The sequence below is a fragment of the Adiantum capillus-veneris genome, chromosome 1 (assembly GCF_014529385.1).
Source record: "Adiantum capillus-veneris isolate H3 chromosome 1, ASM1452938v2, whole genome shotgun sequence".
Lineage (NCBI taxonomy): Eukaryota > Viridiplantae > Streptophyta > Polypodiopsida > Polypodiales > Pteridaceae > Adiantum > Adiantum capillus-veneris.
The window spans coordinates 184172882-184187595 of NC_140931.1; the positions used below are offsets into that span (position 1 = coordinate 184172882).

At 45.4% G+C, this 14714-nt stretch overlaps 1 protein-coding gene across 4 annotated transcripts in view; it reads left to right on the top strand.

Moving 5' to 3' along the window:
* OTP51 (endonuclease) overlaps positions 1-14714 on the top strand; it is a 30555-nt gene that overhangs the window by 14105 nt on the left and 1736 nt on the right. The window lies entirely within an intron of this gene.

Here is a 14714-nt window from a genome sequence, read left to right on the forward strand (position 1 = left end):
TAAATACGCCGAGTCACCTTTCTTAAATGAGACATCCTGTCGATGCTTATTAGCATGCCTAGAATAGGACTCTTGAGCCTTGTTAAGCCGAAGCTTAACACTCTTGAGTATCTCCGCGTAGGTTTGACTAACACAATTAGCATCATTAACCTTGGAAATTGACCTAGTCAACAATGATTGAAAAGGTCGGCCAAATGCAGCCTCATATGGTGTACGACCAATAGCACTAGAAAAAGAATCATTGAGGACAGCCTGAACCAATGGCAAATATTGCTCCCACTTAGATTGCTTATCATGCACATACGATTTGAGAACATTAAATGCCAATTTATTGTAAATATCAATTTGTCCATCAGACTGTGGATGAAATGCAGGCGAAAAATTCAACCGAGTGCTAAAATTTTCAAACAAAGCACGCCAAAAATGGGATGTGAACTTAGTATTACTATCTGACACGATAGACTTGGGTAGACCACACAATGGATACTAATGCTTGATGAACAACCGTGCAACATCTTGTGCAGTAATGTTAGCCTTGCAAGGGATTAACATGCAAAATTTGCTAAACCGATCAACAACAGTTAGACATTGCGTGTTCCGTGCAGACGTAGAAGGAGACAAATTATTACGAAGTTCATACTAATGTCCTCAAATGGTCCGTCAGGGATAGGCAACGGCATGAGTGCCCTTGTTGCTTACCATGAGGGACTTGAACCTTTTGACACACAACACACTTAGTAACATAAGCATACACATCCTTACGCATCTTTGGCCAATAGAAAAAACGTTCAACCTTTTCTAATGTTGCGTTCATACCCCTATGTCCACTCGTCAAAGCATCATGTGCATCATGCAAAATGGGTGCTCGGTGAGAAGACAATACACACAAGCGGTTCCTGAAGAAAAACCACCCATCACGAATGAGATAATTGCACAGACCTTGTGCATTCAATGCTTGTAACCAATGCTTTTCAAACTCAGAACCCATGTAATTGTCTTTAAGATCATCAAAGCTAACACCTTGAATAGAAAGAAAAGAATGAGACTCGAGAGAGAGAACTTGTCCTTTCCTACTAAGTGCATCTGCAAAACAAGATTAGCTTTTCCAGGGACATACTCAATCATACCACCAAACTGTTCAAAAAACCGAGACCATCGTTCTTGCCTATCACTCCAATGTGCACTAGGCATAGATTGAAGCCATTTAAGTGCCTGGTGATCTGTGCGAACAACAAACTCACGCCTATAAATGAAATGCTTCCAATGCTTTAATGCATGAATGACAGAGAGAAGTTCCTTATCATAAACATAATAATTCTTCTCAGCACTATTGAGTTTACGAGAGAGAAATGTCACTGGATGGTTGTTTTGCAGTAACACTCCGCCAAGGGCAATGTTACTAGGGTTAGTCCACACCTCAAAAGGCTCATCCCAAGAGGCGAGGGCGAGGCATGGCGCCTCGGTTATTGCTACTTTGAGCGCTTCAAAAGCACTCTTAGCGGCATCGGTGATGACAACGTGCTGACGGCGTGTCTTGACACCCTTTAACAGGTCAGATAATGGTGCGGCAATATGTGCAAAATTCCTAATGTGAGGACTGTATGCTTGACACAACCCCAAAAATGAGCGAACATCATATGTTGTCTCAAGCATAGGCCACTCTCTTACCTCACTCACCTTCGCGGGATCAAGTCGAATGCCCTCAAGAGAGATAATGTAGCCCAAATAGCACACAATAGCCGACTTCTTTGATGCAATATAAAGACGGTTAGCATCCAAGCGGGCTAAAACTTTCTCCACATCAATAGCATGTTGCTCCCAAGTAGAGGAGAAAATGAGAATGTCATCCAAAAAGATAAACACACACTTACCGACCAAATCGATGAAGACACGCATCATCATGCGATTAAACGTACCTGGTGCGCCCGTTAGACCAAACGGCATAACAATGATGTCACATGACACATCCAACCCTATGTGTCCGTGGCCAAGCTACACTATAACAGGGTTCCCGTCAGTCCAGTCAGTCTAGATTAGAAGTGATCTGGCACTTTTGTGAGTCTATTCGTAGACCGTGCATACCCGGTCACTTAGTGTAGATGCATATCCTCTGGTTGCACACCGCATAAGCATAAGCATTTCCATCAGATTCCATCAGAGTCAGTTTGGGGATTTTTCAAGTGACTTTATCCTATTTTTCCCTATTTTTAACATTTTTCACTTATTTATTAAGTGACTTTTGTTGGGAACTCAGTAGGGCAAATTGGGTAAGTTAATATATAAGCAAACCCAAGTTAGCACAATTGGGCAGATGAGCAAGGGGCACAGCAGGCTTTCCAAGCAACAGGTACTCCCTCCCTCTCTCAACAAGAACCTCTTCAAGCCCGCTTGGTGAGGCCAACCCCCTTCAGCCCTAGCGTTTTGGGATCGCCATACACTCCCTCTCCCTTGGCGTTTCCTTCCCCAGCAAGCTATCGCCATCAAGTTCCCCTGCTTGGCGTTTTTCCTCGCGACCAACACTCCCAGCCATTAGCGTTTTTGATCGCCAGCCCCATAGCAAACTTCAGCGTTTTATGACAGCGTTTTCAGCATGGGAAACGCAGCCATGACAGCATTTGCAGCAGGTACAGTAGCAGGTACAAGCAATCTTAAAAACGCAGCCAGATAGAGCAAGAACCTCAGCGTTTTTCATCATCATAGGAGCCTCGACCAAACCAGTCATTTTCAGCCATAAAAACAGCAGTAAACCAGTCATTTTCAGCCCCCCAAAGTGGTCCAGATTCTCAGCCATTACCCCTTTGTGGACAGCAGATAGAAGAGCATCGAGTTCAGCCCTGAAGTCATCATCGTCGTCATCGGCATAGTCCCCGTTTGCATCAACCCATGCATCATCATTGTACACCTTTGTGCAATCAAAAGTAGACCACTCTCGCCGACGAGAGTGGGGCCTTCGGAGGAGGGTTTTACAAACTCTCGGGTGTCGTATCTCTCTTCTCTCTTTCTTTCAGTCTCATACACTTGCACGCACAATATCCACTCACTTTGTTCGTGATCATAGCACTCTCCATAAAGACGGAAGGCTCTCTCCTTCCCTAAGAATTAAAAGGAACCTTGAGCAAATATAGATCACTAATCTTGAGAAAATACAACATTCATTCCGCTGCACCTTACATTGGTATCAGAGCTTTGGAAGTGTTCTGTACTACTCAAGGGAAGAACCACAAGAACCACAATATTTTTTTTTTTGCTTGTTGCGGTCGCACGAACCCAAGTTCGCTTTGGCGTGTCGATTCCTAATCGTGTTTTGTTGAAGAGTGAGAGGAATCCCAAGAAAGAAGGGCGTATCCAGCCTCCCCTTGTGTATCTTTTCACTCATTGAGAGCGGAATGTGCACTTAGCGGCCGGCCAATCGACGTGAGGTGGGAAAAAGCAACCCTGGTGTGAGCGCAAGGCCGCCAAGGGGTGCGCCCGCAAAAAGGAGTAGAACTCGGGTGAAGAGAAGATCCTTCTCCAACGCGATTTGCAAGCGAAAGAAAACCTCAAGAACCAAAGATTCTCACGAATCAAGAACCTCAAGAACCTCAAGAACCCAAGTTCCTCGAGAACTTAAGAACCCAAGATCATAGTGCACGGTCGTCACCCGAAGCGAAATGGATACTTCGCATACAGGTGATGAGCATGAGAGGCGACGAAGACTCTTCCCCACCAGGAGATGATTTCTTCAACCCTCCCCCTTCGCCATCTACGCCACCAAGTGCACCAAACCCTATGGAGACAATGGTTAAGCAGATGATGGCCATGATGGATAGACAAGAAGCAAATCTCCTTGCTCAGGACCGTGAGCGCGACGAAAGAAACGCAAAACTTGCCGCACAACAAGAAGACAATCGCCTTGCTTTAGAACGCGAGCGCAACGAACGCAAAGAACGGAAACAACAAAGAAAGGCGGACGAGGCGGCAAGAAACGCGGCTTTGGAGGCCGATTGTACAGCTCAAAGATTGGCTTTGAAGACCGAGCGTGAAGCTCAAAGAGAGCTACGCACTCAAGAATTGCTTCGACAAGCGCTAGCCTCGAAAACCGAACCACCCAAAGATCGTGGGAGTTCCTCAAGTGGTGCAAGCCACAATGCGGATTCCAACAACCCAGTCAACCGAAAAGTTGACTTTCAGTAAGTATGACGGTAAGATGGATGCTACGGTTATTCATTCTTGGTTGCATCAATTTAATGCTTATTTTGCGACAACTAAGAAAATAGGCAATAGCAAAGTTTTGACGGCAGCTATGCACCTTGCTGGTGATGCCATTAACTGATACCATGCATGGCAAGAGGCATAGCTAGCCGCGTACCTAGAGGAAGCCGACTGATTCACGTCCCTTTCCTTCAATTGGGCTGATTTCCAAGACAAGCTCAAGGCGCGGTTTATGCCACCTCAGTACCTTGCACGATTGAAGGACAATTGGCGCGCTCTCAAGCAAAACGGTATGCCGGTTATGTCTTTCTCTAATCATGTTTTGCAGCTCGGCACTCAATTACGCAAATCGGATGCGGAGCGCAAGGAGGCATTTCTTTACGGATTGGACGAGTATATCAAGTATGATGTCGAGGTACTTGATCCAATCGATCTCAACAAAGCGGTAGCAATTGCTCTCGCCCACGAGATGAAGCACAACAAAGGAAAGCCTAAGGAGAACAAGACTTCTCAAGGAACCCCGCAGAATTCTCAGAACACACAGAATGGTAAGAACGGAAAGAATGGTAATTCTTCTAGCCCTTCTTCCTCTAATTCCTCGGAAAAGAATTCTAACAATGACTCTAAGGGTAAAGCTAAAGCACCTGCAAAACCTAAGCTAACCCCTGATGAAAAAGCTTCACAAGGAATTATAGGAGAATACATCACGGCTGAAGAACAAGTGATTTATGCTAAAGAAGGTAGATGTTTTCAATGTCACGTCAAGGGTCATATTAAGAAGGCCTGTGCTAAGACAGTCCCACCTAAAGAACCAAAGGCACCCACAGCTACCACAAGCACTGTCACAACACAACCTGCATCTTCTCATGACTCTGACACACACATTGATGAATCTCTCATGAAGTGTTATGGTCATGTAAAAGGGCAGCATTTTATCATATTGTTTGATCCAGGCAGTATGTTGATGTGATTAGTCCCCCTCGAGCTCGTCTAGAGGTTAGCCCGAAATCTCCTCTCGAAATTTCTGGCTTCGCTCTTGGTATGGACTCTCTTATCACGAAGGAGTGCCTTGATGTGATATTTACCGTTCAACAAGCTTCTTTTCGTAGGAAATTTTTTGTGTCTCCTCTCGTAGGATGTGATATGATTTTAGGCATTAAATGGTTTCGTGAACTCAACCCTCTCATTGATTTTGAGGCTAACACTCTCACTTTACATGCCAAAACTGATTCCCCCCTCATCAACGTGCTGAGGAGGGCTTGCATTCTTTGCCTCTCATCTCGCATGTGCAGGTAAAGAGTGAATTACGACGAGGAGCACAAGCGTGAATTACGACGAGGAGCACAAGCGGCATTAATCTATGCTGCTCCAATTTCCCAGAGCATTCAGGCTCCAGGTAAGTATTCGGAGTTGTTTACGAAGTTTAAACATCTCTTTTTGCAGGATGATCTTCCACCTCGTCTCCCACCCGAGCGGCCGGAGGACCATCGCATCAAGCTTATGGACGGAGCACAGCCTGTCAGTAAGGCTCCCTACCGTTTGAACAAGTCACAGGAGGAAGAGTTAGAGCGACAACTCACAGAGTTGGTGGCTAGAGGATTCATACGTCCTAGTGTAAGTCCTTTTGCTGCCCCTATTTTGTTTGTTCGTAAGAAGGATGGTTCGTCTCGTTTGTGTGTTGATTACAGGGCATTAAACAAGATGACTGTCAAGAATAAGTTTCCGATGCCTTGCATTGAGTATATCCTCGATAGGCTCAATGGGGCAAAGGTTTTCAGCAAGGTCGATCTCAAAAGTGGATACCATCAGGTACGGGTATTCAAAGGCGAAATTTTCAAGACGGCCTTTCGCACCGAGCGAGGGCAATGGGAGTATATCTGCAGGTTCTGAGAATTCTTAGAGGTGCTATGAGAAGACTTGTTCTCCTTAGGCTTTCCTTTGTTGTGCTTCATCTCTTGTGCGAGAGAAATCGCTACCGCCTTGTTGAGATCTATTGGGTCGAGGACTTCGACATCAAACTTGATATACTCGTGCAACCCGAAAAGGAACGCCTCTTTGCGTTCATCATCCGATTTGCGTAAGTGGGTGCCGAGCTGCAAAACACGGTTAGAGAAACTTGAAAGACATAACTGGCATACCATTTTGCTTGAGATTGCGCCAATCTTCTTTCAACCGTGCTACATACTGAGGTGGCATAAACCGCTTCTTGAGCTTGTCTTGGAAGTCGGCCCAATTGAAAGAAAGGGGCACACCTTCCTCGGAGGGAAAATGTAGAACGCTAGAGACTCTGACCTCGGAAAACCCTAGAATCAGTGGTCTTGCCTCATGCCTACCTGGTGAGCAATATAGTGAATGTAACAGGCTTGGACACTGCAAGCGAGAAATGAATAGCAACACACAAACAAAAACTTCAAAATCACTGAACGTTAATATATATATATATATATATATATATATATATATATATAGAGAGAGAGAGAGAGAGAGAGAGAGAGAGAGAGAGAGAGAGAGAGAGAGAGAGAGAGAGAGAGAGAGAGAGAGAGAGAGACGACACGGCCCGGCGTGGTTCCGTGCCCAAAGGTATTGGCCTCAAGTCTGGCGCCCCTTAGGTATTTCTTTATCATTAATCATTTCAAAGTACAACTTTGGAGGGACCTTTGCTCTTAGACTCTGGGGCTCTTTTATTCTTACAAGGGATGCTCAAAAGCAGAGCCCCAAAAGCATTCATATGAAGATCTTCAGTCTCAAAAGCATCTGGCCCAAAAGCATATGATCCCATGGTGCCAAAAGCTGTAGCGCGAATCGCGGAAATCCGTATAGGTTCCATGTCAGCAGTTGGCACAATTTGCGGGCTGTCCGTACAATGCTACCACGTCAGCAGCCAGCGCGCTAATTGCGGAGGTTTATACTGCCTGCCACATCAACATCCTTCGCAATCTTTATTTTTATTGTCTTTGTGTCCCATGGGCCCATCGGACGGTGAAACCGGCCCGTAGGGCGGTGGACTTTAGATTTCACCCGAATCTTTACTAGATAAACTTTACGACACAAAGGAACTTCACGAATAAGTCTATGACTAGGAATTACACGTGAAACAAACCACAGCTTGGCAGCTAGAGTGCTTCCAAGCTGACAGTGACTCCCTATATGCCCCAAACACTGGTGCCCCTTTCGGTATTTCTTTATTCTTATTGCACTTGAGAAAAACGTATAAACTTCTACAGGCTGTCCCACTTTTATCGGGTTGAAATTCCCCTACTCTAACCCGATTTCGGCAGCATGACGCCAAGTAAACAGTGACTTTCCACTCTAGAGCACTTTACAAAACTTGGGGAGAAATTACAGCACGCTCTGTTTTTGGCCCCGAATTTGCACCAAAACACATGTTCGGTGATTCCCTAGCTTCCCGAAAGCTCCTGAAACCTATAGGCATCAAAACTAGCCAAAACCTTAAACCTGCAAAAAATAACAGCAAGCTGTCTGTTTTGCGCTCCGATCCGTGTGCCGATCACGCCAATGGGTAGCCCTCGAGCTCCCGCATTTGTAGGGTCACTTGCCCTTTGAGTTAGACGAGATTCCTCGTGGGAAATCTCTCTAAATTGCCTTGTACAAGCACCCACGGCTTTCCCGAGGCTCCCCTAGCAATTTCTTGCCATTTATGTGCGAAACCCTAAACCTGTAGAAAAACACAGCAGGTTGTATTTCCCTGTTTCGCATCTTATTGAGCGGAGCAAACACGTCTAGACTCTCCGTTTTCGCATTCCTTTGCGATGGAGCTGTGCGTACTTGAAGGGGATTAGCAATTAGCTAATCCGGTTCCTGTACAGAAGGCTCTTGCCTTGGCCAATAGGCGTTAAACCCCCAGAACTGTACATGGTCATATGAGAAGCCCAACTAGTGGGGCATTACCTTATGTGCAAAGGGGAGAGAGAGATGCAAATCATCGGACAAAGGAGAAGGTAAGCTTTCCATTAAAGTTGTGATCACTTGCACCCACTACTCACACACACTTTTTTCACTTATGATAAAAAATCAGCCCCAACCTCCATTTTGGGCACCCCCTCTTCTCTTGGGATGAGAAATTTTGGACCATGTGTTGACCTGCAGGTTGGTCTCCTACTGCCACGTGTCTAGTTTGCTCCTTTTGGTTTAATTCCTAGTACCACAACTTATAAAGTCATGGCGAGGGGCCTAGATGACTTTAATTGAGCCTAGCCACTTCTTTACCAATCGGTTTCCAGTGCCGATCGCCCCAACCATCTCGTGGTTGCCTGGCATTGACTCTTGCGGGTGAAACTCTCGGCCAACGGCCATTTCACATTGACCATGCAATGTCCGGGCATTTGTGATTTTAACAAGAGGGTCCCAAAAATTAAGTAAAAAACAAGGTAAAGAAACCAACAAATATATATAGTGGTTGTCACAATCTCTTGACAGACGGAACCCCTATAAGTTGAGAATAACTTTTTATCTGATCCTTGTCCGGGTACAACCACAAAACAGCCCTAACTTTCTAGTCTGCTTGTGGGAGATACTGGAGCCACCACTGGACAGGAATCTGAAACTTGTAACATCTGTTGGAGATAGCTAGTCTGTTACTCCCTATGCATATAATTCCATATCCATTAAAGTTATAGCTTCCACCGTGTTAGTGTGTTTATTTTGCAGTAGGTTTATTTTTAGCACTCCTGTCCTTCTGGATACCCAGAGAACACATGTACAACGTTTTGTCTCGTAGGTTGACTTCGGCCTCTAGAAAATGTTAATAAAGCTCTCTCTCTCTCTCTCTCTCTCTCTCTCTCTCTCTCTCTCACACACACACACACACACACACACACACACACACACACACACACACACACACACACACACACACACACACACACGCGCGCGCGCTCCAATGTGACTTCAAAATAAGTGCGTGATACATCTATTTAAGCATGTTGATAATTTGATATTGTTGTGCGCTCCCATTTGTTGGAACCGCGGCCCGTGGTGGGGCGGTAGGCTTTGGCTTTCACCCGAAATTCTTTACTTTAGACATACACACAGATCACTTTGCAAAAAGAACCTGCGACGGGAATTAACACTTGAATACACACACGGCTCGGAAGCTAGAATGCCCTGAGCAGACGCCGACAACCTGTAGGTCCCAAAATTGGCGCCCCTTTCGGTATTTCTTTATACTTTGAGAGGGTAAATTTACAAAGTAAGGTCTTGGGAATCCTTTACCTGTATCACACTAGATACTACCTGATTTGGCCAATTTCGGCAGCATAACAGCCCCAAAACTTGCGCGAAATCAATTCCTCTGTTGGATCTCACTTACACTAGCATAAACCCTCTGATTCCTGCCCAAAAACAGTAAATTCAGCTCGTTGTATTTACTGGTTTTTGCCATGTTTTCAGCCCCAAACAGTCCCCTAACTGTCCTCTGCCAGTGGAGAACTATTCTCAATGGTTCTGGCATCCGTATGGCTGAAAAACAATCAATCTTCTGCGCATACATAGCGCTGAATTTGCACCTGTACGGTGAGGTTATGACCCTTATCGGTGCCGGCTTTGGAGTAGCAACTAGCTACCCCTGTTCCTGCTCAAGGAGGCTCTTGCCTCAGCACAAAAGCATGAACTCACACAACTGTACATCAGTCAAATGAAGAGCCCTCTTGTGGGGCATCACATAACTGCATGTAGGGGAGAGAGAGCAGTGTGTAGCGTGCAAGACATCACTCCTAGCACCACACTGTACATGAGAGGGAAAGAAAGCACTCCATAGCTCTTAACCTGTGACACGTTCTCAATGAAGCATCCTCCCAGCATAAATCGAGCGCCCCCTCTTTTGCCCTTGACCTGTAATGCATCTATGAACAAATAGATGCAAAAAGGGGAAGATTTCCATGGCTGCCAAAACCTGTGTATCGCTGAAAACGCAGCAAAACAGCCCTATAAACACGCATCTTGTTGCTAATTGGACTATTTCTTATTTTTAATGATTAATTTCTTTTTATGAAATTAGGATATTTTAATGTGTACACTAAGAACTGTTAAAAGATTGTAGCTACAGGAAATGCCATCAGGAACGGACAACTCTGATGTGTCATTTGATGGGTGATGGTAAACATCGCGAAGGAGTTTCCGTAAGTTCGGTGGAAAGGGCCGGGTTACGGGTGCCCCTGATGCGTCACATGATGGGTGACGGGTGCATCAGAAAGGGGGCATTCCGTAGGCTAAGGAGGAAATCCGAACTGAGTAAGAAAATACGCGTAAGAACGCAAGCACAAGAATAAAGATGGGTTCAATGAAGCTTTTTACGAAAAGCAGGAACAATCGCGGGAAGGCAGACGCGAGGAATCTATGTTTGCATTACATTCGTGCATGTGGTTGCATCCAGGGACGCCTGGGAAGTGTTGTGAAATGCATTGGTTTTAACTTATAAGGTTTTATTGAGTTTTTGTGCAGGTTCAGACCAATTTTAAAATATGCCGACCGCCCACTTAATAAGTGGGCAGCCACTTAGAAGATAAAGCAACAAAACCAGCCAGCGAATTCTCTCTCCCTATTTCGGGTAGAACCCAAAAAAAAAAAAAAAAAAAACCCGGCCGCGATCTCTACGCGAGCAGCTATTCGTGCCGTGGCCAGGGAGCTATAAAAGCACCACATGCCCTCACTCACGCGGGTACCAACGTCAGCAAGAGAAGACTCTGCCGCAAGAGATCACGAGACTACGAAGCACGGAAGTCGCTTTTTCCCGCGCAAGAGCGACAGGTATCTATTGTGGATTCGCCATACGAATTGTTGTCGCGTGTTTGTGTGGTTTGTTTTGCAGGAATCTCCCGTCTTACGGGAAGGCCCTTCACAGGAAGTACGGCTGCACGCGTAAGTCACTTACGGGAAAGTACGGCTTCACGTCTAAGTCCCTTACGGGAAAGTACGGCTTCACGCCTAAGTCCCTTACGGGAAGGAACAACCTTGTGCTCAAGCCCTTTACGGGAAAGCACGACCTTCGGGTCTAAGATTACAGAACGGAGGGGTTTCCTCGGGTTCTCGTGCTTGTATAAGAATTCTCCCTGAATAAAAGAATACTCTTTACGGGGGGGGACCAGCCTATCTTTTGGTCCCCAATACTGCGTCGATCTTCTCCCTTCTCTTTTGCAAAGAATTATAATTTTCAGATTTTCTAAGTGCTCATGTACGCTCCCGTTTTGTGACACATCTGATGCCTTCCAATGCTGAAAATGAGCTCCTTGGTCCTAGGCAAAGTCATGGGAAGCTCAAAAATGGAGATAAATGGCTGAAAATCAGTGTTAATAGCTTCCAAAACTGCCCCAAAAAGTCAATTACGAGGTCTGTTCTCCCAAACTTGGTAAATTGACCAAAAAGTGCCACTTGGCACTCATACATGCAATTTCCCTGCATTGGGCTTCCTGCTTAAAAATCTCTCAACTGGTGCATCAGTTGACTTTGCAGCAGAGTGATAAAATGTTCCCCTTGTCATTCCGAAGGTAATGACGCGAACCCATTTCACGGCCCAAAATAGCAATTCCCTAAATTTTAGGGAATGATTCCGTTGCGCTCCCACTGGTCATTTGACCATATATCCTCATTGGGACCGCATCCAAAAGTGCAATGTGGCCCAATTGTCGGATACTTTCTGTTGGTGATCCCACCTTGACTTTATGCCTTTATTGAGTTCACTTCCTAGTATCCACCAACTTGCTAAGTGCGACGGGGGGACCTACATGATCTTGAACCGAGCCTAGACATCCTTTTACTTTACGAGTTTCAGTGCCGATCAACTTCCTGTCTGCGGGTGAAACTACCGTTCACATTGGCCATACAATGTCCGACCATTTGCAACTTCAAAAAGAGGGTCTCAAAAATTAAACAAAAATCATTGGAAAGAAACCAACAACTAAGGTTAGTAGTTGCCACGTCCTCGTGACATACCCCCCTCTTGAAATCGCAAACGTCCTCGATTGCATATCATAAATACATGCCATAGATGATCTTGTGTGGTAAGCACCCTTTTATCATCGCATGTATCCGCAAGAAAGACTGTCAAAACATATGTACAAATGACTTAATGAGACCTTCATACTTTTGTCAAACTGTACAGTGCTGTTGCACTGAATCCATGAGTACATTTGATGTGCTAGCTCTATCATTACCCCTCCTTTGCACACGTTGGGTTGGGACATACATAGGTTGTAACCCAAAGGCCTCAAGGTAAAGCTGCAATACATTTGGTGACTCTGACAGTTCATGCTCTTCCATCCACTTTGCATCCATGAGTACATTTGATGTGCTAGCTCTATCATTACCCCTCCTTTGCACACGTTGGGTTGGGACATACATAGGTTGTAACCCAAAGGCCTCAAGGTAAAGCTGCAATACATTTGGTTACTCTGACAGTTCATGCTCTTCCATCCACTTTGCATCCATAGGTGGATAGTTCTCGAACTTCACCACATAGCATCTTGCAACCTGTCCCTTAGCTTTTTACCTGTGCAAGAGGCTCTTGCCGTTGCAAACGAGCATAATTCCACAACACTGATGTACCACCCACGACCAAGCAAGCTCAAATTTCAAGATGATTTACCAATGCGTCATAGAATCCAAGCAATCGCCTCAGAGAATCGGCAAGCAGCGTGTCACCTGGCAAACCCACATCACTCTTGCAGGAGATCTAGTGGCCAATCTACCACCGTGAGACCTCTCCTTATCTCATCTTGGTTCATACTTGCAAACCCTAAAAACGCAGCAGAAAATCAGTCCTAATTTGACCACTTTTTCGCAAGGCGAACATGCGGAATTTCCTGTCTGTCCTGTGAAGAGGAACCTTCTTCCATAATGCCCTTCCCTTTGTCGGCCATAGTATAATCCCGCGTCCTGCACTCTGTGTCTTTACCCAAAACAACCGAGGCTCACTCTTTAAGGAAAAAGTGATTGATGTCCCGGCATCGAAACCATGGAACCGGCCCATGGTGGGGCGGTAGGCTTTGACTTTCACCCGAAATTCTTTACTTTAGATATACACACAGAGCACTTTGCAAAAAGAACCTGCGACGGGAATTAACACTTGAATACACACACGCCTCGGAAGCTAGAATGCCCCGAGCAGACACCGACAAAATTGGCGCCCCTTTTGGTATTTCTTTGTACTTTGAGAGGGTAAATTTACAAAGTAAGGTCTTGGGAATCCTTTACCTGTATCACACTAGATACTACCTGATTTGGCCACATTTCGGCAGCATAACAGCCCCAAAACTTGCGCGAAATCAATTCCCCTGTTGGATCTCACTTGCACTGGCGTAAACCCTCTGATTCCTGCCCAAAAACAGTAAATTCAGCTCGCTGTATTTATTGGTTTTTGCCATGTTTTCAGCCTCAAACAGTCCCCTAACTATCCTTTGCCAGTGGAGAACTATTCTCAATGGTTCTGGCGTCCGTATGGCTGAAAAACAGTCAATCTTCTGCGCTACACAGCGCTGAATTTGCACCTGTACGGTGAGGTTATGACCCTCACCGGTGCCGGCTTTGGAGTAGCAGCTAGCTACCCCTGTTCCTGCTCAAGGAGGCTCTTGCCTCAGCACAAAAGCATGAACTCACACAACTGTACATCAGTCAAATGAAGAGCCCTCTTGTGGGGCATCACATAACTACACGTAGGGGAGAGAGAGCAGTGTGTAGCGTGCAGGACATCACTCCTAGCACCACACTGTACATGAGAGGGAAAGTAAGCACTCCATAGCTCTTAACCTGTGACATGTTCTCAATGAAGCATCCTCCCAGCATAAATCGAGCGCCCCCTCTTTTGCCCTTGACCTGTAATGCATCTATGAACAAATAGATGCAAAAAGGGGAAGATTTCCATGGTTGCCAAAACCTGCGTATCGCTGAAAACGCAGCAAAACAGCCCTATAAACACGCATCTGATGCCTTCCAATGCTGAAAATGAGCTCCTTGGTCCTAGGCAAAGTCATGGGAAGCTCAAAAATGGAGATAAATGGCTGAAAATCAGTGTTAACAGCCTCCAAAACTGCTCCAAAAAAGTCAGTTACGAGTTCTGTTCTCCCAAACTTGGTAAATTGACCAAAATGTGTCACTTGGCACTCATACATCAATTTCCCTGCATTGGGCTTCCTGCTTAAAAATCTATCAACTGGTGCATCAGTTGGCTTTGTAGCAGAGTGATAAAATGTTCCCCTTGTCATTCCGAAGGTAATGACGCGAACACATTTCACGGCCCAAAATAGCAATTCCCTAAATTTTAGGGAATGATTCCGTTGCGCTCCTGCTCCCATTGGTCATCTGACCATCTATTCTCATTGGGACCGCATCCAAAAGTGCAATGTGGCCCAACTGTCGGATACTTTTTGTTGGTGATCCCACCTTGACTTTATGCCTTTATTGAGTTCACTTCCTAGTATCCACCAACTTGCTAAGTGCGACGGGGGGACCTACATGATCTTGAAGTGAGCCTAGACATCCTTTTACTTTACGAGTTCCAGTGCCGATCAACT